Source organism: Mesocricetus auratus, unplaced genomic scaffold, assembly GCF_017639785.1.
Source record: "Mesocricetus auratus isolate SY011 unplaced genomic scaffold, BCM_Maur_2.0 Super-Scaffold_100011, whole genome shotgun sequence".
Lineage (NCBI taxonomy): Eukaryota > Metazoa > Chordata > Mammalia > Rodentia > Cricetidae > Mesocricetus > Mesocricetus auratus.
This window is the reverse complement of record NW_024429195.1, coordinates 31,750,998-31,776,946: the sequence shown is the minus strand read 5'-3', so window position 1 is coordinate 31,776,946 and position 25,949 is coordinate 31,750,998. Positions and strand designations below refer to the sequence as shown.

General features: G+C 38.3%; 1 protein-coding gene and 1 long non-coding RNA gene across 13 annotated transcripts in view; one reads left to right on the top strand and one right to left on the bottom strand.

Moving 5' to 3' along the window:
* LOC110340822 overlaps positions 1–1,943 on the top strand; it is a 51,234-nt gene extending 49,291 nt beyond the window's left edge. Inside the window, exons 2-3 of the long non-coding RNA XR_002382655.2 lie at positions 404–465; positions 1,344–1,943. This is a non-coding gene — a long non-coding RNA (uncharacterized LOC110340822). The remainder of the gene's footprint in view (positions 1–403; positions 466–1,343) is intronic.
* The window catches only part of LOC101823368 (EGF-like and EMI domain-containing protein 1), a 648,492-nt gene that overhangs the window by 498,337 nt on the left and 124,206 nt on the right, over positions 1–25,949 (bottom strand). The window lies entirely within an intron of this gene.

Here is a 25,949-nt window from a genome sequence, read left to right as displayed (position 1 = left end):
GAGAAACAATGGGCCAGGTTGGTAATCTTGGCAGCTGGAATGATGACTAGGATGAGAGAAAGCTGAGTCTTTTTATTTAAGCTGCCTGGTTTACAGTTGCTGGCAGCAGCAGCAAGACAGACAATGGTGAGAGCTGGAGAGAGCTTTGAGGAAGTAAGAAATCACAAAATACTGGGGGGAAAAGCAGAATTGGGACTGGTAAGCAGTCAAAGAAAGAAACAGAGGAACAGAAGGAAAAGTTAAACTCAGTTATAGTCAGATTCCCTATTGCTCATCTGAAAGAGACGGTCCATAGCACAGGTTAAGGTGAATATGAATTCTGGGAGGTAGTTGCGTAGGTGATTAACTGGATGCTCAGTTTCCACCAACATCATTGTTTTCCTGATTCAATTTTCATGAACAGAAGGAAACAGCATTTCATTAATGGTCCTCTGATGCCACTGCACCATTCCCTGCCATGAAGAGGTAACCCTAAAATCATTTAGGAACTGGGCTGAAATTGGGGGAGGGTCATTGTAATCCATCTTCTCCATGAAAACTTGGCAATTTGATTCTAACGCTGCTCATTTAACGGGTTGATGTCTGAACTGGAGTTTCAGTCCCACTTATGCTTGGAGCCTCCAGGTAGACATGATCATTTAGGGGAGGCAGGAAACCCAAGACCCCTTCAGGTACACTTGGTCAGAGAACAGTCACCCTGTTTTGCTGCTTTCAATGTCTATTCCCTGAGTGTGGCTAAGGGTTCCATCACCAGTTCTCATCACTTCAATGAGATGGCGACTTTTTTGTAAGTCAAGGCAAATAAACTGCTCCTGGAAAACACATTTTGCGGTTTATAAAACACTTTTCACTTTCCTTGTGTTTGTATTTACACCATTATAACCCCAATTGTTTAGTCTCTGTTCTTCAATAAGCAGCTCTTTAAAGTTTAGTCAAATGTAAAGGTCATACATGTTAACTGAGTTTATCTTTGTGGCTATACAGTTTCAATTTGAGTCAAAAATTTTCATAGTTCTGTAAATTCTGCTAATTTGCACATTCTGGTAATTTACAAAATATAGATCAGAAATTATCAGCAAAAAGAATATAACTTTCTCCCCTTCATGTAAGATTTAAAAAAAAACATTTTTCAATTTTGAGTTCTGAGCACACTTTCAGGTACTCAGTTAATAGAATAAGAAAGTTTCCTTGGTTTTCATTTTTCTATTGTCCATGGTACCTTGCACTACCAATGTGTTTCTTCCTATATCAAGATGTAAATGACAATGGGAATTTGAGGATCTCAGGTATGTTCTTCTTTGACAATTGACTCCATTGTTAACATTTACATTTTTCTTTTTCAGGAACAAGTGGAAGAAAAAGAGGAAAGCAAACAATGAGAACCATGGAAAGAAGTCCCACCTCCCTGGAATGTGGGCGACTATTCAGTGTTGGATATTCAGTGTGAGGGCTTGAATTGAGTGTTATAAATGTTATGAACGTGGTTAGGACATAGTATAGTGTACTGTCATGGGAAGTGCAGCTCTGTGATATGCACAAGGGCAAATTTACATTTTGAAAGCAAAAATACTACTTTCAAATTTCACCACTCAAACCAAATTCAACATTCATTACTTCAAAGCTCTACTTAACAGATTCAACCAGAAAACCTATTCCACCTCCTCTCCTCCTTCCGAAGGAGCTCAAATAGAAACTCAGTATCCTTCTGTGTGGTCTGAGAGAGCCTAAGCTTGCTGGTTGCTAAGGTCTATTTAATAAATTTTCCTAAGCTGTGTGGATAATGAGATAAGATATTCAGGGGAATTAAAATGTTAATTATGTGTACAGGTTGGTAAATACACTCTGTGATTTGAACAGACTCATTATATGAGCTTAAATTATTATTACAACAGTGAATGTCAACCATTCATGATACATTACCTTCATCACAAAATATTGACAACCAAATTCAACCATGTGAGATCTAAAAATTAATGATGACTTCAAGATTATTCTCATTTTGCTCTCAGTAATTCCAGAAGAGTTCATTTAACAATATGGGAGATCCACCCCCCAAATATCTCACCCATTGATTGTTCTCCCTACCCATAGTGTGCCCAATGTTCTTCACCTCCTAGATATGTGTGCCCATTGTTCTCCCTGTAGATATCTGTGTCCATTGTTCTTCGCCTCCTAGATATGGTGTCCATTGTTCTTCTCCCCCTAGATATGTGTGCCCACTATTTTCTCCTCTTAGATATATGTGGCCATTGCTATTCCCCTCCTAAATATCTGTGTCCATTGTTCTTCTCCCCCTAGACAGCTTTGTCCTTTGTTCTTCTCCCTCTAGATAGCTGTGTCCTTTGTTCTTCTAACTACGGAACCAGAGAAGTTCCAGATAATTTCAGTATTGGGATTAAGTCCAAAGTCAAACAGGAAGTAAGGGACAAAGACATGTGCCTGATACCAGATCTCTTTTCTTCCTCCAGTCTTATGCAGCTAACATTTCCTGGCAGATCACTTTAATTAGTATGTATTTGTCACATCTACTTTTCTAAATAAACCTTCTGCACAAGCCCTTATTTTTCTCATTCTGAAAAAAAATTAAAACATGTCCTTAACACCTAATTAGGAAAGAACAACAAAATTTCCTCAAGTCCCCTCCCCCGTGTTTATCTCTTTCACCATGTTCTAGGATCCCCTTTAGGCCCCCTTTGTAGATCAACATTAGGACTCAGTTTCAGATGCAGACACTTTGAAGTCAATAAAAGAAAAAAATGGGTGTTGTCACTAACCATAACCAGAATCCAGTAAAACTAGGGACAGATATACCTATGTCCGTGATTCTGAAGTGGCTCCCCCATTTGCCAGTCAGAGTGGGACACCCCAAAGGACTCAGCACTTCCCACTTAAAAACTGTACAGAATCCTCCATGTAACTGGCTTCTAAGCTGTCCTCAGGATTCTGGGCAGGGGAAGGTCCCAGGGAGCGATTTGCACTATGCCCAGGGACAACTATGAGCTCTTTACAGTCCAAGCTGCCTGTCCACTGCCTGTGACATGTGCCAGCTTAGCTCTTGTGAAACACAAACAGCTCCCATGATTCAGCTAAAGACTGGCCCCTAAAAAAGAAGATGAGAGTAAAACCATGCCATTATTCTGCATGAATCCTTGAGAAACTGATGCATCTTTTACTATCTGTGGAAGGAATCATCAAGGCCAAGCTAATGAGGTTAGGTATATGCTCATTTAAAAAAAGAAAAAAGAGTGTATGTTCTAGGCAACATCTTTCTCTCAGAGTTTGAAATGAACATGCTCAGCATTCTGTTGAATTTTGTCTTCTCCATTTTTTTCTGATTCTCATTAATCACATAAGTGGCTAGCCTTATCCAAACATCTGTTCACCTCTTGATTATCAAGCTTAATTTTAGGTGATTTAGATGAATAAAATAAAATCTCCTATTTTAGTTGGGAATGGATACAAATAATTATCTGCAAAGTTCTACTCTACACATTCATTAATTTCAATGTGTTTTCTATTTCAGTTCCCAGACTGGTCACTGGTCCAAGATCATAAACACTATAAATGGCAGTCATTCTAAAGTCAAAACCATCTCAATTTCCTTTAAACCACAGAACAACCCCATAACTCCTGCACATAGGAAAACCCTGTGGGAAATACAGAAATAATGGAAAACTGTAACATCAACCTCAAGTTTTTAAAAATGTTTCTGTTGTTGATTTGAACCATAGTTCCAATGCCATTGACTTGGCATTAATGAAATATTATGACTAATATTTGCACCTCTTATTTTAGTCACTTTTCCATGTCTGTGACAAGGCAACTTATAGGAGAAAGGACTTATTTGGAGTTTACAGTATCAAAATGTTAGAGTCCATTATCATCACAGTGGGGAGCATGGCAGCAGACAAGAAGACACAGCACTCAGTAGAACCTGAGAGCTTGCATCTTGAGTCTTGGCCACAAAATGAGAGAGATGCAGAATGGTGCAGTCCTTTGAAATCTCAAAGCCTGCCCTGTTACTTCTCCTCCAACAAAGCCACACCTCCCAATACTTCCCCAATAATTGCAGCAGTTGGGGGCATATGAGCCCATGGGGCCATTGTCTTCTAAAGCATCCCATGACCTTTTCACTGTTCTGCACACACTGTTTCTATGTACTGGCATTTTTTACAGTTCACCTGTGAGATCTGAATTATTTCACTTAAACATAACGCTCTCTAGTTCCATTCATGTTATCACAAGCGACAGGGTTTCATTGTTTTCTATGGCTGAGGATTATTCTGTTATATTTGGGTGGCACATTCTCTTACTCCATTCACCTATTGTGCTCTAAAGATGGTCCCATTTTTACCTAATTTATTACTATTGTGAACAGCATTTGAGGATACAATTTTTAATCACAGTTAACTAGTATATCTTCTCAGGCAGTGCCAACTTATAAAATTGACTATTTCATTTTTTTCTGGAAATAAAATATATAAAGAAAGAAATTTGTCTTCAACCGAACTCCAGGTGCTTGGCTGTGGGTCACTACATCTGCTTCCATCAGTTACTGGATGAAGATTCTATGATGACAATTAGGGTAGTCACTATCTGATTAAAGAGGAAGACCCATTCAGGCACCCTCTCCACTGTTGCTAAGAGCCTTAGCTGGGCTCATCCTTGTGGATTCCTAGGAAAATCTCTACCACCAGGTTTCTCCTTAACCCCATTATGGCTTTATCAAGATATCTCTTTCATTGCACTCCCACCAGAAATGGAGGAGTATTCCCCTTATTCTACATCCACTTCAGCATAAGCTGTCATCAGTGGTTTGGATCGTAGTCATTCTGATAAGTGTAAGATGTTATCTCAGAGTCATATTAGATTTGCATTTCCCTGATGGCTAAGGGTGTTAAGCAACTCCTTAAATGTCTTTAAGTCATTTGAGTTTTTTTTTTCTCTTGAGAATTGACTGTTTAGAATGGTACCCCACTTTTAAAATGGATTATTTTAAGAGACGGAAGAGAGATCATACAAATAAGGGGGTCAATATTATGATGGGGAAAACTACAGAGACAACAGAGACAACTGACCTGAGCTAGTGGTTGCTCGCAGACTATGGACTGATAGCTGAGGTACCTGCATGGGACCAAAGTAGGTCTTCTAAATGTGGGTGACAGTTAGAACTTGATCTGTTGTGGGGGGATGGACCTAGCAGTAGGACCAAGACATACCCCAGGTGCATGAACTGGTTTTTAGGAGCCCATTTCCTATGGTGGGATACCTCACTCAGACATGATACAGGGGGGAGGGGCTTATTTCTGCCTCACCTTGGTAGGCCAGATTTTGTTGACTACCCAAAGAAGGTCTTATTCTTGCTGAGGAGTAGATGGGGGTGGAAAGGGAGGCTGGGAGCAGCAGAAGGGGAGGGAAGGGGAACTGGGGTTAGAATGTAAAATGAAAGAAATTAAAGAAAAAAGAATAAATAAAAAGAAAGAGATCAGAAAGGATACAAAACTCTAGGTAACCTAAATATTGGAAATACTGATCAAAAATGATCAAGCCTTCTCTATATCATTCAAATTAAATACTTCTTTTCGGGGGCTGGAGAAATGGCTCAGAGGATAAGAGCACTGCCTGCTCTTCCAGAGGTCCAGAGTTCAATTCCCAGCAACCATATGGTGGCTCACAACCATCTGTAATGATATCTGGTGTGCTCTCTGGCCTGCAGGTATACATGTAGGTGAACACTGTATACATAATAAATAAATAAATCTTAAAAAAATAAATACTTTTTATTTCTAAGGACAATTACTTGGTAGATATTGTTATTCTGAGTCACTTTGGTTTTAATTTCTTTGTCACTAAAGAAACTCTTCTTTTCTGCAGTAAAAATGGTACAGGATAAATGATTTATCACTCCTTAAAAAGAAAATATAGCAAGCAAATCTATTACTTCACCAAATATCATATGATATACACAAAGATCAAAATGTCACATTTAATCCAATAAAAATATAATTAATGTTTGCCAATTACCTGGATACTATTTGAGATCTCCTGGCACAAGGGAAGGAGAATAAAATCTCTCTTGGACTAAACACTCAAAGATATGTGGCAATCTGTCTGCCTTACTGAGAAGGAACAAGATACCTGCCACCTCCCAAAACCAACAGAAACATGGCTTGAGTAACACTAAGCAAGGATCAATGTAACAGAAACTTCCTATCACATTCTCAGGCTAGTAAGCAACAAGGAACAACAAAAGCATGGCGTTTAGAAATGAGGTAGCTTGTGGAGAGGAATACAGCCCCCTATCCACTGAAGTGTAGGATCACAGGGAAGGTGAAAGCCAAGGATGATTAGGAACACCTGGAAAGAAAGGAATAGTGAACAATGAACTTCCATTGTTGCTATCATTCTAGTGATAAAGATGAGTAACACATAGCTTGAAAGACATCTGTCCCATCTCATTTTCCCCTACACCACCCCAGAAAACAAAAGTTCTGCAAGTGAAAGTGGAACATAATAGATTGGGCAGGAAATGTATTCAGGAAATAGGAAGCATATTAACAACACAAGCTATGTCTGGCTTAACTAATCAATAACAGTTCCAAGTTAAATTATTATTTGTCTGTTGTTTTTAGAATGCAAAATGTAAGTTCTTGACCTAGTGAGATTGCTCAATGGATAAAGATTCTTGACTGAGGCCCGACATCTGATCCCTGACACTCAATGGTGGGAAGAGATAACCAGACAGGTGATTGGAAACAATGGAGAATACAAACACTCCAAGCCTTGTACACGTACTCTCTGTTGAAGTAGTTCAGGATTCGAACTTGATGCCAGTGAAGATTTGCATCTCTTCTTTAAAGAATCTCCCTGCTCACTGCTGTGGCTCCTGGGGTACTTCACATATTGGCTGTTAACTTGTCAATGAGCGATAGTCTGTTTCAGGAAAGGACAAAATACTTTTTACCTGGTCATTCAGTCTCTTCGCTTTGTGATTTTTGCCAACTGCAAACTTACCTTATTGGGTAATAACAGTGGAGAGAAAGAAATAAAATCGAATGTAGGCAACTTGACCAAGACGAAGCTGCACAGCCCTAGTTATATCTGCCATCACATCAGGCTGCAAAACTGAATGATAATTTGCCCCCCTATTAGGAAAGACACACAGAGATTATTCTGACTGGTCAGTGGGAGTCTCAGCTATAGTTACCATCAAGTACAACTCACAGCTAGGAATATGCTCTGCAGCCTCATTATTTAATTAAGGGTAGGAATTACAAGAGGCCTAAATGCAATGAAGCAGTACAATTTGTGAGGGCTCAAAATTTATCATTTTCATTAATTAACATAAAGTAGTGTAGGCGAGTGAAATCAAGTGATCTGCTCAGCTATTAGAATTTTGAGAGTTAATTAATATACCACCACAGATCATTGAGCTTAGAAATTATGAGTAACATATAGAATGTTAAAGAGTGTCATAATGTTTTATAATCACATGATACTCCTCCACTCCTTCAAATGGTCTCCTTGAGAAGCTTGCTACCCTAACTTGCTTCAAGATCAGATGTGGTTAAATCCACAAGAAAAAAGAATGCATTTAAAAACAATTTGTGCATTCAATTTTGTAAACACAATAAATTATTTTCTTATTTACTTAATCAGCCAAGATGATTCCCAAGCATTACTGGCCATTAATAAATAAACCTGTTTGTGTTTCACAAGTGGGTCTCAATTTCAGACTTCCTGAATTTCTCACCAGGGAAGGAGACAAAGCCACCTATCCCACAGCTTCAGATTAAAACACAAGCCAGCAAATTCTCATTTATCTTCTGACATTGAGGGCAAAACATGGAAGGATTGGAGGCTGTGTGAATGGCCACTCTCACAATCACCTCCTGTGCCCCTCCTGACTTCTCTTTAATTAAGAGCTCTAGAGCATTGGAGACCACTGATCCTCTGAAACTTCCATGAGAAGCTGTGTGAATAAGAGTCAAGTCTTGGCATTCTCAACCAAGTTTCAATAACTAGGAACAGATATGCACCATAACAAGTGTAAATGATTTTCACGATGTCTTCATAGGTTCCTGTCATTGGTTCCTTTACACTATTTACCAAACAGACAGTTATGTGGTATGAGGAAAATGAATAAAGATGTTGAATCAATGTTGTACTGCAGGTAGTTATTCTCTATGATTACTTATTTCTCTCATATTCCAGAAATTATTATTCAGTACACAAAATGTATCAAACACATTAGCAGTGCCTTCCATATATTATCTTGTTCCTGAAGAACAATCCTGAAGGGCTGCTTCTTAACTTAAAGGGAGCTTTTGGGGGAATATGTGGTAGCCAACAGAAATTATTTTGAGACCCTAGCCCCAAATATCTCATAATATGATTATATTAAAAAATGTAGGCCGGGCAGTGGTGGCACACGCCTTTAATCTCAGCACTCGGGAGGCAGAGGCAGGCGGATCTCTGTGAGTTTGAGACCAGCCTCCAAAACAATACAGAGAAACCCTGTCTCGTAAAACCAAAAAAAATGTAGGCTATTTCATTAAAGAAGAAATTTTTATAGGTAGACTCAGTATGGTCTTTGTCCTTACAAACAGGGTACCAGGACACAGGCATCACAAGGAGTGACTGATGAGAATAGCCACCTGTAGGGCAAGGTGAGAGACTTCAGAAGAAATGGAACCTACCCGTCCCCCTGCAGCACTGGTACAAGATTCCTGTCTGCTGCTTAAGAAACCCAGGTGTGGCATTTTGCTATGGTAATGCCAACAAACCAACAGGAAAGCAGTAATGTTGATAAAAAAAACTCGTCTTCAACGACTGGTAATTGTTCTCATTGTCTAAGCAGAACCTACTCACAGGTAAGACAGCAAAGATATGAGTAGGAAGATGCAAGCTAGTGCCTCTTTGCTCACAAAGTAGTTGTTTCATTCTACTCATGGTTTGTAAGAGCAAATAAAAAATTTCCCAAAAAAATCACAAAACTGCAAATGTTAACACAGACATAGCTTTATTTGAATTAAATGTGAAGAACCATCAGAGACCCTCCTGGTGTGGGGTGAGTTCCTGTGGAAGCAGAGATTGGATCAAATATTACTTTGTGAGGTTATTGTAGAGTGAGATCAGCCAACCCCAGCCTGGTTTCCCAGAATTCTGTGATACTTCAAGGCCCCTTCTGAAGACAAAGAAAAGAAGTGCACAGAGAGTACAGACACCTATCCTCTAGTCTCTATTCTCAGCATTGCTGTAGCACCACTGATAAGCATCTTCATACACCTTAGTCTTAAAATCTCGTCTCTTTGGTATTTGGCGTTGCCTCACAGACTGAACAAGTACAACGTTAAAACCTCACACCTGGCATTTTACTCACTCTGTTAAGGTAAGCTCACTGCATACCTGTAAGTACTCAGTTTGATAAAGCTTAGTATATGTGCATGCCCATTAGAGTGCAGGTGACAATAACACAGTAAATACAAGCATTATCCCAAAGTGTGCAAGTGCTGGGGAATTGTCCGTGAAGTCCTACTTCCTCCCATCTGGGCCCTGGGCACTATTCGGCAAGCTTGATGCATTTTCCAATCTAAGTAGCAACTTGCATTTCTTATAATTGTGTGATATACATGTTACGTTGTCATTTTTGTCTGGCTTCTCTCATTCACCATAACTATTTTGAGATTCATATATGATGAATGTAGAAGCATCACACACATTTTTATTGGCAACTATATTTCATTGTGTGGTCATATTACATCTTATCAGTTGACTTGTTGGCAGACTATAGTTTCCAGATATGGCTATTACAAATAAAGCTATGATGATCATTAAAGTGCAAAATGTTTAAAGGTTGGTTTATATTTCATTATTTGTGTGTGTAGAAGTCTACAGGGTGTAGGCAAGGGTGTCAGAACCCCTAGATTTGAAGTTACAGGAAATTGTGAGGTGCTGGGGATTGAACCCAGATCTTCTGAGACAGTAATAATCACTCTTAATTGCTAACCTATATCTCTATCCACACAAGTATAAATTTTGTATAACTTATGCTTTCATGTTTTAGACAAATATCAGGAGTAGTTGGATAATGTATGCTATGAGTTTAGTTTGTAAGAAACAGTTGAATTCTCTACAAAGTATTGTACCATTCTCATATTTCCAACTGCAGAATATGGAAGTTCCAACTGCTCTACACTCTTGCTAGCATGGTCAATTTTTTAAACTGAAGAGAAGAAAGTAGTATGCACCATGCCTTTTCATTTTCATTTCTGTAGTGATTTATAATGTTGAACAACTTTTTGTGTACTGATTTGCCATTTGTACATTTTCTTTGGTGATATATTTTTAACATTTTGCCAACTGAGTTTTCTCTACTGAGCTTTTATTCTCATTTTTGCACCCTGGACACATATTCTCTAACAGATGTATACATTCCAATGCCATCTCCCATTTTGTAACTTACCATTTTATTCCTTCACAGTGTATTTCTAAGAATAGAAATTTTACTTAAGATGAATTCTAATTCATTAACTTGTTTGTATAAGGGTTGAAATTTTAGTAGAAGAAATCTGACAACACAAGATCACATAAGTTTTCTGTTAAGCATTCTTCAGTTAAGTCTATTGGTTTTGATTTATATTTAGATCTAGACTTCACTTTGAATTGTTCTTTCCTGATGCATACGGATAGCCAACAATCCAGCATCATTTGGAAAAAATACATGCCTTATCCACTGAATTGGCATTGCAGTTTTGTAGAAAGTCAGCTGTCTGTGTGTATGCATATGAGCCTACTTCTGGACCCCTCTTCTTCTGCTCCATTGATATATTCCTTATGCCAATACCATGCTGCCTCGATCACTGTAGATGTGTCAGTCTCGGCACCAGGTAGTGTCAATTCTCTAACTAGTCTCCTCTTCAGAGTCTCTTTGGCTATTCTGAGTCCTTTACATATCTATATCATGAGATAGTTTTTTATTTCTACTGAGATAGTAATGATGCCACAGACAAGTTTATGATCTAACAGTAGTATGTGCTCTGACCCATGAACAGGACACACTTGCCTGTACCTAGGACTTCAACTCTGTCTGCAGTGTTTCAATCATGTGTGTATGTAAAGCATTGCCCTTTGCCTATCATTTGGGTGCACAGGTGTGGAGCCTTGTGCATGCTGGGTAGGTCTCCCATGCATTCTTAGTAGCTGACCTATCCTGGGCTATACTTCAGTGCAATGATTACCTCTTCTCCCCTGCCAAATAGAGCCAGATTATTGTCATGCCTTCCAATCCTATCATGAGCAGCATTATTTGTTAGCATGGACACACTACGTGTTTCTATAATTATAGAAATTGTATTAATTTTTAAAAATATTTACCTCAGCCGGGCGGTGGTGGCGCACGCCTTTAATCCCAGCACTCGGGAGGCAGAGGCAGGCGGATCTCTGTGAGTTCGAGGCCAGGCTGGACCGACAGCCTCCAAAACAATACAGAGAAACCTTGTCTTCTAAAACCAAAAAATAAAAAATAAAAATAAAAGTATTTACCTCATATCTGCTCACTTTGCTTAACTCCCTTCTTAGGACTGTAATCTCTTTCAGAGGTTTTACATCAGCTATCCTGTATCTGACACAAATGTGCAATGGCATTTTCCTTCACATTTTTCAATAATTATACTATGAATTTCTTTTGCCTGGCTGATTCTGTAAAATTAGAAGCTTTTCCTGATGGTGAGCAACAGGGAGAGGAGGGAGCATCTTTCTGGCACTCCTTATCTTACTAGGCGTGTTTTCCACAGTCAATAACTGCAATGCTAGGTCCGGTTTGTTTTGTAGACATCTTTATAGGTAAGGCAATTTCTTGTCTATGTCCTTGTTTGCTCTGAGATTTTCTCTTTTATTTTCTTGTTTTGTTGTTTTTCTGGTTGCAGGTACTGAACTCAGGGCTCTCCTACATTCGACAAATGCCTTTAGCAGAGATGTCTCCATTGCTCAGATATTTCAACCTGGAGAGATTAAAGAAACTATATATTCCAATGTTCTTTATGTATTTATAGAATTAGGATTTTTTTCATTTTGTTAATTCATTAATTTTATAGTTGACCATATCACATTCCTGGGACAAGTCCCATTTGGTTAGTATATAGTATCTATTCTAAAACTCATTTAATTTTTATAGAATTTTAATTTCAGGCTTTGATAGCAAATATCCCTAAGCTACATTCCTCTGTAGTTATAATTTTTCCTGGAACTGTTGTGATATGCTTTGAGTGGCACAACAGTGTTGGTCACAAAGAATGATTTGGGAAGTATGCTTTCAAATTCAGATAAATAATCTGTAAGAAATGGTATCATTTCCTTTTCAAAATGTAGTAAATCCATTATGAAGGCTCATGACTCTGCAGCTTTCTTTATTTCCCTTTTGTACCACAAAGGCAAGTTACATGTAGGTGTATGAAGGAGGGAATCATATATGTTTGTGTCACTGGAGACTGGATCTAGAATATCCCTGCAGGGTAAGTGGCTGCTGTACCACTGAGCTCTACCAAACTCCACAGTGTTCATTCTGAGTAAACTTTGGTAATTAGTCTTTCTGGGAATGTACCCAATACTTGCAAATTGTTGGATATATTCGAGTTACCTGTACTATTTTTTTATTGCTTTATAAATGAATATTAATGTATAGTGATACCATCCATCTTATTCCTGATTTTGGCATTGTATATATTCATTCTTTTTCATCCATCTGGATGAATTTTTAAAAATTGATCTTCTCAAGGAGCCATCTTCATTGATTTTCCTCTGATCCTTTTCTGTTTTCTGTTTTGATTTCTTCTCTGATCTATGCTATTTTCAATTTTGTTTACTTTGGATTTAATTTGTACTATTTCCATTTCTTAATGTGGAAGCTTCAGTTATTAGTCAGTAGACTTTTTTTTTTACTATTTCTGATATAAGCATTTAGTGCGAAAAGTTTTCCTTCAGGTACTCCATTGGTAGCAGTCCCCTAACTTCTGATCGCACTGCATTTTCATGGTGTATTCAGTTAAACTGCATCTTCTCCTTTGGATTTCTTGCTTCACCCATGATATCACAGCATTAGAAAAGGAACTAATATGGTGGAGAATGACATTGAGCTCCTGATCCTCCCACATCTACCACTCAGGTGATGAAATTGCAAGTGTAGTCCACCACACCCAGCTCTAGATGATTCTTTTCTAAGTGACTTTTATGGTCTGACTGCAACTAAAGAAAGATCAGTATATCCAAGAATTCCTTCACTGTGTAGCTGTTACTCATCCTACAAACTCTTTTCCTGGAAGTCTTCCTATATCCAAAGCTCTGTGTTTTCAGTTCAGCGGTCTGAGGCTTTCCCTGGTTTACCTTCCCTGTGTAACACCCAGAAAACTTTTGAAATGTCAACTGGGATAGCCATTTGTTGTCTGTCTCCCACATTCCCGATTTCATGACCTGATGCTGCAGATTTTGAAAACTTTTGCATGTATATTTTATCTATTTTGAGATAGATAATTCTTTCATGCAGAATCTTAAGCCCAAGTTCTGTATTCTATTATGTCAAAAATTGGCATCCTCACAATTCACCTTTTTAATGTTTTAAAATGCATTTTCCTCAAAGTAGACATCTATTATCTATTCTTACTTGGTATAGTGAGAAGGCTGATGGAATTTTAATTTTGGAAAATAAAAATCAAATGGAGAAGAGACAGCTTTGAACTTGATGATGTAGAGCTAGAGATTAGCTGTAAAGTGACATATTCTAGGCATGTCCAAAGCACTCATGAAGTCATAGCAGCTGTGATGCCTACAAAAGACTGAGCCACTCTAATGCCAGTATCAGTGGGTTAGGGGCACACAAGGCCATGCTCTCAGGTGAGGAGCCATTGACTGTACTTGTCCACTCAGAATAGTGTCCATTTTCTTTAACAGTGTGGCCCATGACAGAATGCCCATGATGCACTGGGTGGTGCCCTACATCTGAGAGCTTGTGGAAAGCACTGATTGAATTCAATGAGTTGTTAGCAAATAGAAAATAAACAGTTTGTGATTGGGACAGGGTTAGGAGGTCTGAAAAGAGCTTGATAGAGGGAGTCAGAGTGGAGGGCAGTTACTTCCTGTTGTTGTTGTCTAATGACAGTGTCATCACTTCATAGACCAGGCTGAATTATCCGTCCTCTGCCTCCTGAGTACTGGGATTAAAGTGAGCCACCACACCCAGCCTTAGATAATGATTTAAACAGAATAAGTATTGGTTTTTGTTTAAAGCAGCATTACCTTGAAAGTTTAAAACAGGGTTTTCAATTAGAGGGAAATATTAAACACACAAGCCCATCTAATGAGAATTAAAGAAAAAAATTGTATACTTCTGGAAAGTACAGGAACAGAAAGAGGAACAGAAACTCCAGGCAGGGGGCATGAACAGAGCAGACATCAGCAAAGCACAGCACAGCCCTGCCTGGGAAGACACAAACTCATGGCCATGCTGGTTGGGCTATGGCCAACATGTATTACAATACAGATATCAGTGATGGCCATTCACAGAATCACCTCCCACGGCCTTGTAGCCACCCTGTCATGTCTAATGTATTCTTCATTACGGAGCCTAACCCTTCAGTACAGTGTCACAGCATGTCCTTGGAAAGGGAAGGAAAAAATATACAACTTTGCATAGAGAAAATGGAAGGAGTTGATAACACATGGATCTTTTAACTACACTCTGTTCTATGTTTCTTTGTAGCTGTTTGTGAGTACAATAATAGTTATAAAAATTCTTATTAAAAGAAGCCTTGTGTTTTATTCCTAATATACTTTTAGATTGTCAAGGAAATGACCCATAATTTTATACTGGCGCTTTCTTTAATTGTATGCTTACTGAAAAGAAAATCACTTTTGAGAATGGTATGTTTAAAGTTACTGGATCTTTCTAGGTTTCAGTGCCCCTTCCGTCTAGTAAACACAACTTTTTTTATATTTCCTACTAATGGGAGTGAGTATTCCATTAGATAGTGAAAACAGCTAGCCATATTTAATGACTTCCCTTGCTGTTGGTAGTTCAGATGAGGCATAATAGATAATGGAGAGAAATGCATAGACTTTTTGCCACCCCACCTGCTCCTCTTCTTGACATCATTTATCAAGCTTGACAGGCTTTCCCAGCTGAACCCACTTGGACACAGACTCATCCTGAATATTGTGTTTGAGCTATCCACACCAATTGAATGGAATTTGCACAGGGCATGGGAAGTTTTCACCAGTCCGAATGATGGCTCTATTGACGACTCTTTTAGCCAACGTGCTCTCTTTTATCCCTAGTGATTATTCCTCAGTTTTATTGACACATCCTTTATCTGCAAGTATAACCAAATTTATCTTGGAAATTACAAAGATCTCATAGTTTTTCTGATGGTCAGAGGTCTTCAATGCATATCCATGTACTTTCATAAACATCATTAAAAACATCTGTGGTGATATCTTTTCCCCAAAATATCACAGTGTAATGTCATTGTGTATGGAATGTCACTGTGCACAGTAAAAGTAATTCTCAAAAATAAGATCTATTTCTTAAAAAGCAAACAGAAATATATTAAAATGAGCATATAAGAACTGCAGTGTATAACATATGTACTGTACACAGATATGTGCACATGCATGGGCATATAATATAGTTGCAATTGTAATGTGATCAGTTTTTGAAACAAAGACTAGACTATGCAAGCATATCAGGAGTTGGGAGGTGATGTCACTTTTTCTAATAATATTGATTGTTAAAACTATATAGTTTCAATGTGTGACACAAGTTGTGTTCTGGGGCCTGGCATATTATTTGCTTTTGCTGTGATGCCAGAATATGTGAACACAATACAGAGTAGAGTTTCTATGGGAACTGCTGTGACACCTCTACAGTAAATATAAATCTAACATTATTTCAGCCAAAGGGAAATAAAGCATGTTTTCACTACTTGTGTTTGAGAAGCAGATAATCTTTGACCTGTCCAAAGGAAAATCATAGCAAAACCATACATTCAAGTATCAACACCTCCTTAATTTGGAAAATCATCTACCCTTACCACACCTAAGATAATCTCATAAACATGCATCACAATGACATCTATCACATCTATAAGGGTAAAGTATTTCTCCGGGGTCATAACCTAATGGTGGCCACCAGACCATCTACCCAATGTGAAAAAAAATCCCTGGTCACCCTCCATTTGTGTAGCCAGATAAGTTTCCAGTGTCTAAATATTCATCAGTGACATATGACTGAAAAGTTTATGTAGAATATCCAGTTTCAATCAGTAAAAGAAAGAGAAATGTGACTATGAGAAATGCAAGAGAATGAGCATCTTGAATCAAGCCAGTGAGGCCAACACTGCAGAAAAGCATGGAAGGTGCTCAGGCCTGAAAATTTTTCTTTAACAAGGCACCAAGTCCACCCATGGAAAAAAACCCTGAATTTTATTTAACCCCAATACGATGAGCCTTTACCATGCTAAGCTAAACCAACATGTAACTCAGTCTATCTGTCAACTACTTACAACTAACTACACTTGGCTATGACACCATTAAATAACTGAGAAAATAATTCAAAAATAACAACTAGTAGTAAATATTGAGAGTCACTGAAACTTCTTTTGAAACACTGTCTGATAACCCAGTCTGAGTTTCCCATTTCAGATGCTAACTAGTAATGTGCAGGATCTTCTCTGTTCAGCTCTCGATGATTTCCAGCCATGCCTTTAAGGTATATTATCACATTATGTTTTATGTAACTACTATTATAGTCACAAATCATGTGAATATTATTTCTTAGTCTACCCATAACTAACCTCTTGATTAGGAAGGCATGTGACTCTATTAAGCCATTTCACTGATCACAGAAAACGATCAGAAAAGGCGTTGACATAATGAGATGGAATTAGAACCGAAGTGTGAACGAAGGATGCCTAAGTGGGGTGAAACAGCTGGCTCATTAATGATTGATAGGCAGTTCGTATTATACCCTATTCCTAATTAAGTACCTCTTTGGTTATTTACCCATTTCAAATCTCTGACTCATGCTAGCATGTTCAAACAAGCTGAGGGCAGACAGTCTTCTAGCCTGGGCTTCTAAATACATCTTGGATACCCATAATATAAATTTTCATGACAAGATTCTTCCTTTAATCGGGTAGCAATTAAGTGCCAGAGCAGAAATGATGAACTCAAAGTGACAGTGATACTGTCAGCCATAGTAGGTCTTTCTTGATGACAACTCAAGACAAGAATGTAGACTGGCGTGATTATCATGCCATTTCTCCCTGTCCAATGAGTCCAAAACATGTCCCAAGCCTCTACAACCCACATATTTAAACTCCATGAGATTATACTTGGGTCTCCTTCAAAATGTCTTAATGAGGGCTAGTGTTTGATGCTAGGTGTCAAAAACCTAACACTTGTCAAACTCTTGTTAAAACACAAGCCAGAATGTGTCATTTTTCTGCTCCTGTTTCCCAACTTCATCCGCAACTCACTCAGAATAGAAACTTATTCTCACAGCCTCAAATGGCCATGGCGTGCCCCTTCCATAGTCTGCTTTTCTCCTCCCTCTGCCCTCTCTTCCATGGTGTCTGTGTAGGTGCAAAGTCTTCAGACTCTTTCCTGCCTTTGAGGTTTTGCACTATTTCTTCTTCTTAGAATGTTTTTCCACCACAAGCTTCATATAGTTCTCTCTTGTTTATGGTGGGTACCTTACCAAATCATCCTACCTTGCTGGTGGTGATACCTTCTCTAACTACTGCCATCCAAGGCATGAACTCTCATTCACCTTTGCTGGCCTTCCTGCTTGTTTGATTTATTTTTTTCTTTATAACATTATGACACTCTTTGCTTACTCACATCCAAAAAATATCACCATTTCCATTTATCGTTGTGTTCTTTACACTTGGATATGCATTCCTCTCAAGCTGCGACTTTGTGTCTTGCTACCTGCTGTATCACCTGCTGCCCAAATTGTACCTGACATCAGAGATGTTCTATCAGACTGACTCGACAGACAAATGAACTGTTCCAACTCCCAGCAAAACCCTCAGCAAGATTAACTCAGCAATCCTGCTCAGTTGAATTAGAAATAATTAAACACAAGGCACAGTTCTTTTCTGCATAATTAATAGAAAGCACAGCACAGGGAGAAAAGCTACAGATACAAAAGAAATAACCATAATGTTCATCTTTGACTTCAAATTCTACTTTTTCCAAACATATTTATTGGATGTTTCTCAATACCTAGATTATAGCAGGGAAGATGCTAATAACCACCCCAAAACAACAAGACCCTGCTATTTCACTACTAGAGTGCTTAAGGAAGGAACAAATTAGAACTAGTCATGTGTCTGACACATCTCCTTCAGATAACCTCAAATATCTAATCAAAATTATACAACTGAAGGCCACAAAGAACTAAGCTCAGAGCTTAGAAAGGAAGAAAATTTCTCAGTAAGGAAGAGACATTATTTTCTCATTAAGACTTCCCCAAGGAAAATTCTGTAAAACCACAGGGTTCATTCATAAATGATACAGAAAGTCAGATTCTAGCATCAAGTTGTAGCTCTAGGAATAGTTCTTGGAATTTTTGAGGAGATATATGCTCATGTCTGTGGTGCATGTATGTATGTATATATACATGCTTGTATATATGTATATGTATATATTATGTGTGTGTGTGTGTGTGTATGTGGGTGTGGGTGTTTAATAAGGATGTCACTTTTGTTGACCATTTATGATCCAGCACATTTTAGAAAGCTTAGCACTATCAAACATGAGTCCATAGACTTAGAACTGTGTTTGAAAGTGACTTAACTCATTTAATGAACTTTGCTTCTCTCTCCTGGAAATCTTCAAAATATTTCATGCTTGTTTACCTGTATTTCTTTAAGGAGCCCAGAAGTATAACACACAAACATGATCTCTTGGAGCATCATGGTCTTAAGTAAAAAGTTATTTATGCTCCAGATAGGAGTTGCATTATGTTTCCAATATGTTCTATTTTGAGAATAGTCCACATTGCTGTCACAAATGTACATTAGTTTCTATGAGATTAAAAGTGCCACAAACTGAGTGTTGAAAACACCCATAATTATGGAGACTATAAGACCAAAGTCTTGTGTCAGCAAAGATATGTCATTCTGCAACCTTGGAGACAGAGACTCTGTACCCTGGTTTCTATCTTTGCAGGAAGCCTCTTTTTCTGCCCAGTTTTCACATGGATGCTGAATGTTGGACTCAGCCTGCTCTAGTTCAATATGACCACATCCTAAGTTGACTGCACCCACAGAACTCTGTTCACAAGTAAGCGCACAGGTTCTAGCATATGTGTATTTTGTCAGAGTGCCACTCTGCTCAGCCCAGAGGAAAGGACATATGCTAAGTCCCTCAGAACTATAACGATTGAAGAAATTACCTTTTGTAATATGAGACCATTTCATTTTTCTTAAAGTAGTAATGACAGAAGGGCAAATAAATAGTCGTATTTTAAAGAATAGTAATATGGAAAGCTACCCGTGAAATTCTGTGGTGTCTTGATGACTGGGAGTTCTGTGGATGTGGCAAGCATATCACAAGTCTAAGACAAGGGAAAAGGCACCTTGAAAGTGAGACTGTTCTGTCTCTGTGCAGCTCCAGGGGAGGATATTACATCTTGTCCTCTCTATGGCCTCTGAGAAGGGATGGCAAAGGGCTCACCAGCACACAATGGCACAGATGTGATTTCATCTCAGCACAGCAACACAGAAAATGTGTGTGATGTCCCTATCTTCACTTAGCTGCCTCTTGCTTCTTATTAAATGATGTTACCAAAACATTCTCATATATCCACTTGTATTTTCTATTAAAATATCATTACATTTATCACTGAACCAATAGTAAAGAAAAGAAAACCAATATGAACAGACTGAATATGAGGAGACTGATAACCTGTGTCAATCTACACCCCTCTATTTACAGAAGGAGAAATCTAGGTGATAAGTGTATTTAAGAGTTCTGAACAGGACACATCCTTGTCTTTTAAGGCACCATTAACAGTCTTACCACACATCAAAATGTCCCCTTACTTCTTTTTGGGGGAAAAACTCAAATGAGAATCAACTGCTTCTCTTTCATAGCCCAGGCCCACCTGTCTATAGACATACCATGCTCAGTGGACTGGGCCCTTCTACAACAATAAGAAAATGTCCCTACAGATGTGCTCATAGGACAATTTGATGGAAGCAATTCCTCTGATGAGGTTCTTTCTTCCCAGATGACTACATAGTATACTAGCACTGCGCTTTAAACTGCAATGGGGCAGCACTGATTCTCATCCTAGCTTTGGATCATCTTTTGCAGACTGGGCTGGGAGACCTACAAATATATTGGTACAGTAGGACTGGAAAGCCAGGGAATGCAGGCAAAGACTGGTTCTAAACCTAGGAGGACTGGATATATGAATAGCCAAACAGGCAGGAAAGATATAAGAGCCCAACAGAAAGAGGCTGAAAAACAAAACCTCAAACCAACAATCAGAGCAACAAAACAGCTTCCTACACAAAATTATTCAGCAAGCGAAAAGTCATGTATCATCTTGGGAAAGTACCAGGGAAGACAGTTGACACCAAGTAGACAAAATCCTTGCCGAGGATGAAACAATACAACTATCCAAAAAGTATTAAGTAAATATATTTAAAGTGTTGTAGGAGGGAAGACGTGTAATGTACAATACTAACATAAGAAGTTATAGATATTTATTAGCCAACATCATATGGCTTATAAGGAATGTAGAGTCAGTCACAAGACCATTTCTAGAGGAACTAACCAGGAACATAACACTTCCAAAGACATAACTATATAGTTAAAATGTTTATGAGGGAAATAAAGGAAAACCATTGATTAAAAGTGCTTAAATATATACAGAATGTCTTGAGAGCATCTCATTTTATCCTTGACAGAGTAGGCAATACTTAAGTTATAAACATATTCCAAATTCCAGTGGTTTACTGAGGGTGTCTTTATCATTTGCTTGTGTTCTTTGTTCATACTTGCTAAGGCAGAATGGAGGGATGGGGACCTTGGTTTGCCTCAACCTGGAAATAACAAGAATGGGAATGCTGCTATTGATCACAGGTAGTCACATGATTCTGTTTAACTTTGAACATTCAAACTTCTGAGAATTAGAAATTCCATCTGCTCCAGACCAGTTAACAGAGCTCCAACAACTACAAGTTGAGTGGATGGTGAAGGTTCTCAATTTAAAGCAATCACAACATCTGATATTTTCTAAAACTTAAGAAATATGTATCAACAATAGAAGCAAATATTAGAATAAATTATATATATATAATTCTGGCTTATATGTATATTGAAAGAGTATCATTAAGGACAAAGAGAAACCAATAAGAGCTTTCTTAAGATAAATAGTAAATTATATACAGATCCATGCTAATTAGAATGCTATCTCTCCCATCATTATGATGACAGCCAAAACACTCCCCAACACAAATGGCAAGTAACTGCCAATCTAAAACTAGATGTCTAGTTATACTGACCCTAAACAACAAGAAGCAGACACTCCCAGACACAGAGGGAGAAAAGGGGCTCATAACCAACTCACTGCAAGGATTACTTGGGGATATACTTCTGGAAAGAAAAAAAATGCAGAAAGAAGGACGGTATGTATAAAACAGTTATAATTAAATTCTAATTGGCAATTCTAATTAAACACGGAGTGCAAAACTTAATTTAGCAAACTTTAAAAATATAAATGGGACGAAAAATTCAGGCATTAGAAAGATAGCAGAAGATGAGGGCTAGGAATAGATTGGGGCAGAATTCTTTGTCCTGTTCTAAAAGTAGAAATACTGGATGAATTTAAAGTTTATCAAAGAAAACATCGAGGTAAGCATAGAAATATAGTTAACTGTGCACACAGAATTGCATTAATATTCTATAAATTCTAATTTTGAAAGTTAGGGATGTCTCTAAGTGGTAAAGGACCTGCCTATAAGCACAAGGCCCTGGGTTCAATTCCTCAGCACTACAAACAAAACCCAAAAAGTATTATTTTTTATCTCTATAACAAACAAATACTATTGTGTAAGAATACTTTTCTTTTTGCTTGGTCAACTAGTATCCAGGAACTACTTGACTTTCAATGACAATATTTGCAAAATTAATATCATGAGGTAGTCCACAGAGCAGTGTAAATGGTGCCCCCAACTTTCAAAGGAAGCAGGTGACCAAGTCATGTTAAGCAATGAATGAGGCTAGAATCTTACTGAGGCTGGAAGGGCAATGAAGAGTTATGTCAGCAAGCAGTGAGAGAAGAGAGGCTGTCTTAGTTGGGGTTACTAGTTCTATGATGAAGCAGCATGACCAAAAATTACATTACCATATCATGAACCATCATTGAAAGAAATCAGGACAGAAACTCAAACAGGGCAGAAACTTGGAGGCAGGGGCTGATGCAGAGACCATGGAGGGATGCTGCTTACTGACTTGCTCATTGTGGCTTCCTCCGTTTGCTTTCTTATAGAATCCAGAATCCCCTAAGAGTCCCGGATGAGGGAGCATCCCTCTATGTGTTATGGACACACGAAGGACCCTGCCATGAGTAAAATGACAGACTCTAGATATCCCCTATGTGGAAGGAAGTGGCGATAGGTGGGAGACTGGGGAGGATGGTGGGAGAGTACGGGAGGAGGGGAGGAAGAGGGAACAGGGATTGACATGTGAAGCAAGCTATTGAAAATTAAATAATAAAATAAAATAAAAAAGAACTCAGAATCCCCTGTGCATGGATGGCCCCACCCACAATAGGCTGGGCCCTCCTCCATCTAATTAAAAATGCCCTAGAGGCTTTCTTACAGCCCAGTCTTGCGGAGGCATTTTCTCAATCAAGGTCCCCTCCTCCCCAATTACTTTAGCTTGTGTCAAGTTGACATAAAACTGGAGTCATTTTAGAGGGAAGAAAGGCATAACCCAAGGTAGTGGCACAGAAAACCATGAGAGAGGAAGCCATACACCACAGCACTGGCAATTAAAGGAATTTCCACCTGTATTTTATCTAAAGCCACAGAGAAAGCTAAATGGTGGTCTTTTTTCATTATTACCATGATCCTGTAATTTTGAAAAAGTCACTGACGAAAACTCCTGAAAAGCAAATGTATACATCTACCTTCTAAACAATTATACCCATATTGAGTTTGTTGCATTTAATAATGTATAGATATATTTATATTCTAATAGTTACTTGCTTGTCTTCTCATTAGTATTGTTTTCTGAATGTGAGTTCAGAGGACAACAAATCCTATTTTCCACCTCTCTAACTAGGCTCTGGTAGGTAAAGATAAACTACACACATTCATTTCAAATGCAGTTTTAAAATTCAAAACCATTTGAGCTCGCTTCAGGTGCAATGTCTCCAACACATGCAGTACTATCTGTCCCTGTATTTAATTAGTACACTCTATAAACAGTATTCACAGCATAGTCTTAGACAGGACAAAGAGAACACTAAGCCAGTTTATACTGTCATTCTGTGTGACTATTTCAAATTTTTTATTTGTGCTTGAAATTTTAAACAGTGAACCATCACAAACTTATCAGGTATAATACATTTTTAATGGAGGTATTCGATATTTAAAATTTAAAGTGTATTCTAATTTCAGAGTTGTTACAATGATGACTAACATTACAGATTATTTCCTAATGGTTACAGGAAAATATTTTTGTTATATAGAGTTATATAAAAGAAATCTGTTCCCTGTGTCAAATACTCAAGCTAAAAGGTGTGTGAAGCAGGAAGTCACAGCTGTGACAGAAGCAGAAAGTATGTGAGGTAGGAAATCGTAGCTATTGCTACAGAAGGTATGTGAAGTAGGATGTCATAGCTATGTGATATAAGAAGTATGGGAGGTAGAAAGTCATGACTGTGCAAGATTCAGGAAGTATGTGGGGTACGAAATCAGCTCAGTGGTACAGGAAGTAAGAGAGGTAGGAATTTGTAGCTATGTGTGATTATGAATGTTACATTCCTTTCAAGTACATTGAAACTTAACACTTTGTAACTCAAAGTTCTATTTCATAATAAACAAACCTTGAGTAAAGGAGATGTGCTACATTTATTCTTGATGTCATTCTGTTGACTTTATGAAGGCCTGTCATGAGAATCCTTGAGAGTGCCCTGTGATGACACTCACACATGGTGTATAAGAAGTCAGAGCTCCAGCCTCCACAGAAACAGTCACCAGGGAGTGTTCTCCTTTTCCTCATTCTACTATTTCATAACACTTCACTTTACTATGGTCCTAACACCACCTGGTCATTTTCTTCCTCACCATCAAACAGTATTAGCACCCCAAAGCACATGAGTGTCTCCCTTAGACAGGCCCCAGGACATAATCACAGAACATGACTGTATACTAAGCTGCAATGGCCCCACACTCAGCACCAATGGTGCCCTCTTCTTACTTTCTCCTGTTCACTTCCTCATGCTTCTTAAAAGTCCACCCCCACCATTTCTATTACAGCAGTCCCAGTTCATATAAAAATGTGCTTCCTCATTTTGTTTCCACAGTCTGTTGCTTCCTAGATGGATATGTGTCTCTGAATCGAGGTCCTTAATCTATGAGATGGTTACAATAATGTTATCAGCTTTCTGACATTTCTTGATCAAAGGGGTAAAATGAGAAGAGGCAATACTTTGAAAAAATACTCATGGGCAATATTTCATTTCTTCTATCTCTTAACCATGATTGGCACCAAAATTAATGCTTGTTTTCCCTCAGCCATTGACTTTAGTTAGGTTTTCTATTACTTCAATGAAATGCCATGAAACAAGTTGGGGATAAAAGGGTGCATTTGGCTTATACTTCTATATTCTGTTCATCATTAAAGGAAGTCAGGACAGGAACTTAAACAGGGCAGGGACCTGGAGGCAGGAGTCGATGCAGTGGCCATGGAGGGGTGCTGTGTACTGGCTTGCTTCTCATGGTTTGCCCAGCCTGCTTCCTTATAGAACCCAGAACCACCTGCACAGGGATGGCACCACCCATACACTAGGCCCCATCAATCACTGACTAAGAAAATGCCCTACAGGCTTGTCCACAGCCTGATCTTACGGAGACATTTTCTCAGTTGAGGTACTCTCCACTCAAATGACTGTGGTTTGTGCAAACTTGACATAAATCTAGCCAGCACACTGATCTACTTGGTTACTCCTTTTTCCCAGAATCCTTATTCTTTCATCAGAGCTACATGTATTCCATGGAGAACATCAATTTTATGTTGAGTAATAAAATGTGCTTACTTCCACAACTTTCAAAAACACAGTTACCAAATAGCACCCTAATAAGTTCAAAGTTACTGGTCCTAAATTCAAACCTTTTAAAACACAAAAGCAAAAGCCAGAAAACAAATTCCTAAAGCACACTTATTTATTGTATATCTGCTTGTTGTATTGCTGTTCATACATGTGTACATACACATGTATTTGCCTACAGATATGCCTGGGCATGCCTGCAGAGATCAAAGTACAGCCTGCCAGTGGTGTTTCTTTCCTTATACCATGTGGATCCCAGAGATAAAACTCAAATGGTCAGGCCTGGTGGCAAGAGCCTTAACCATCTAAATCAGTGGTTCTCAACCAAGGGCTGAACAACTCCTTCATAGGGGTCACCTAAGACCATTGTATAACACAGTCACTTACGTTATGATTCATAACAGTAGCAAAATTATAGTTATGAAGTAGCATCGAAAACAATTTCATAAATAAAGACCTGCAGCATTAGGAAGGTTGATAACCACTGCTCTAGACAATCCCATTATCCCAAATTCCTAAAATAATACAAAGGGAATATAAAGGTACCAATCAAAGCAACCTCAATTGCACCTGTTATGATTGATGACAAAATATATGATTGATG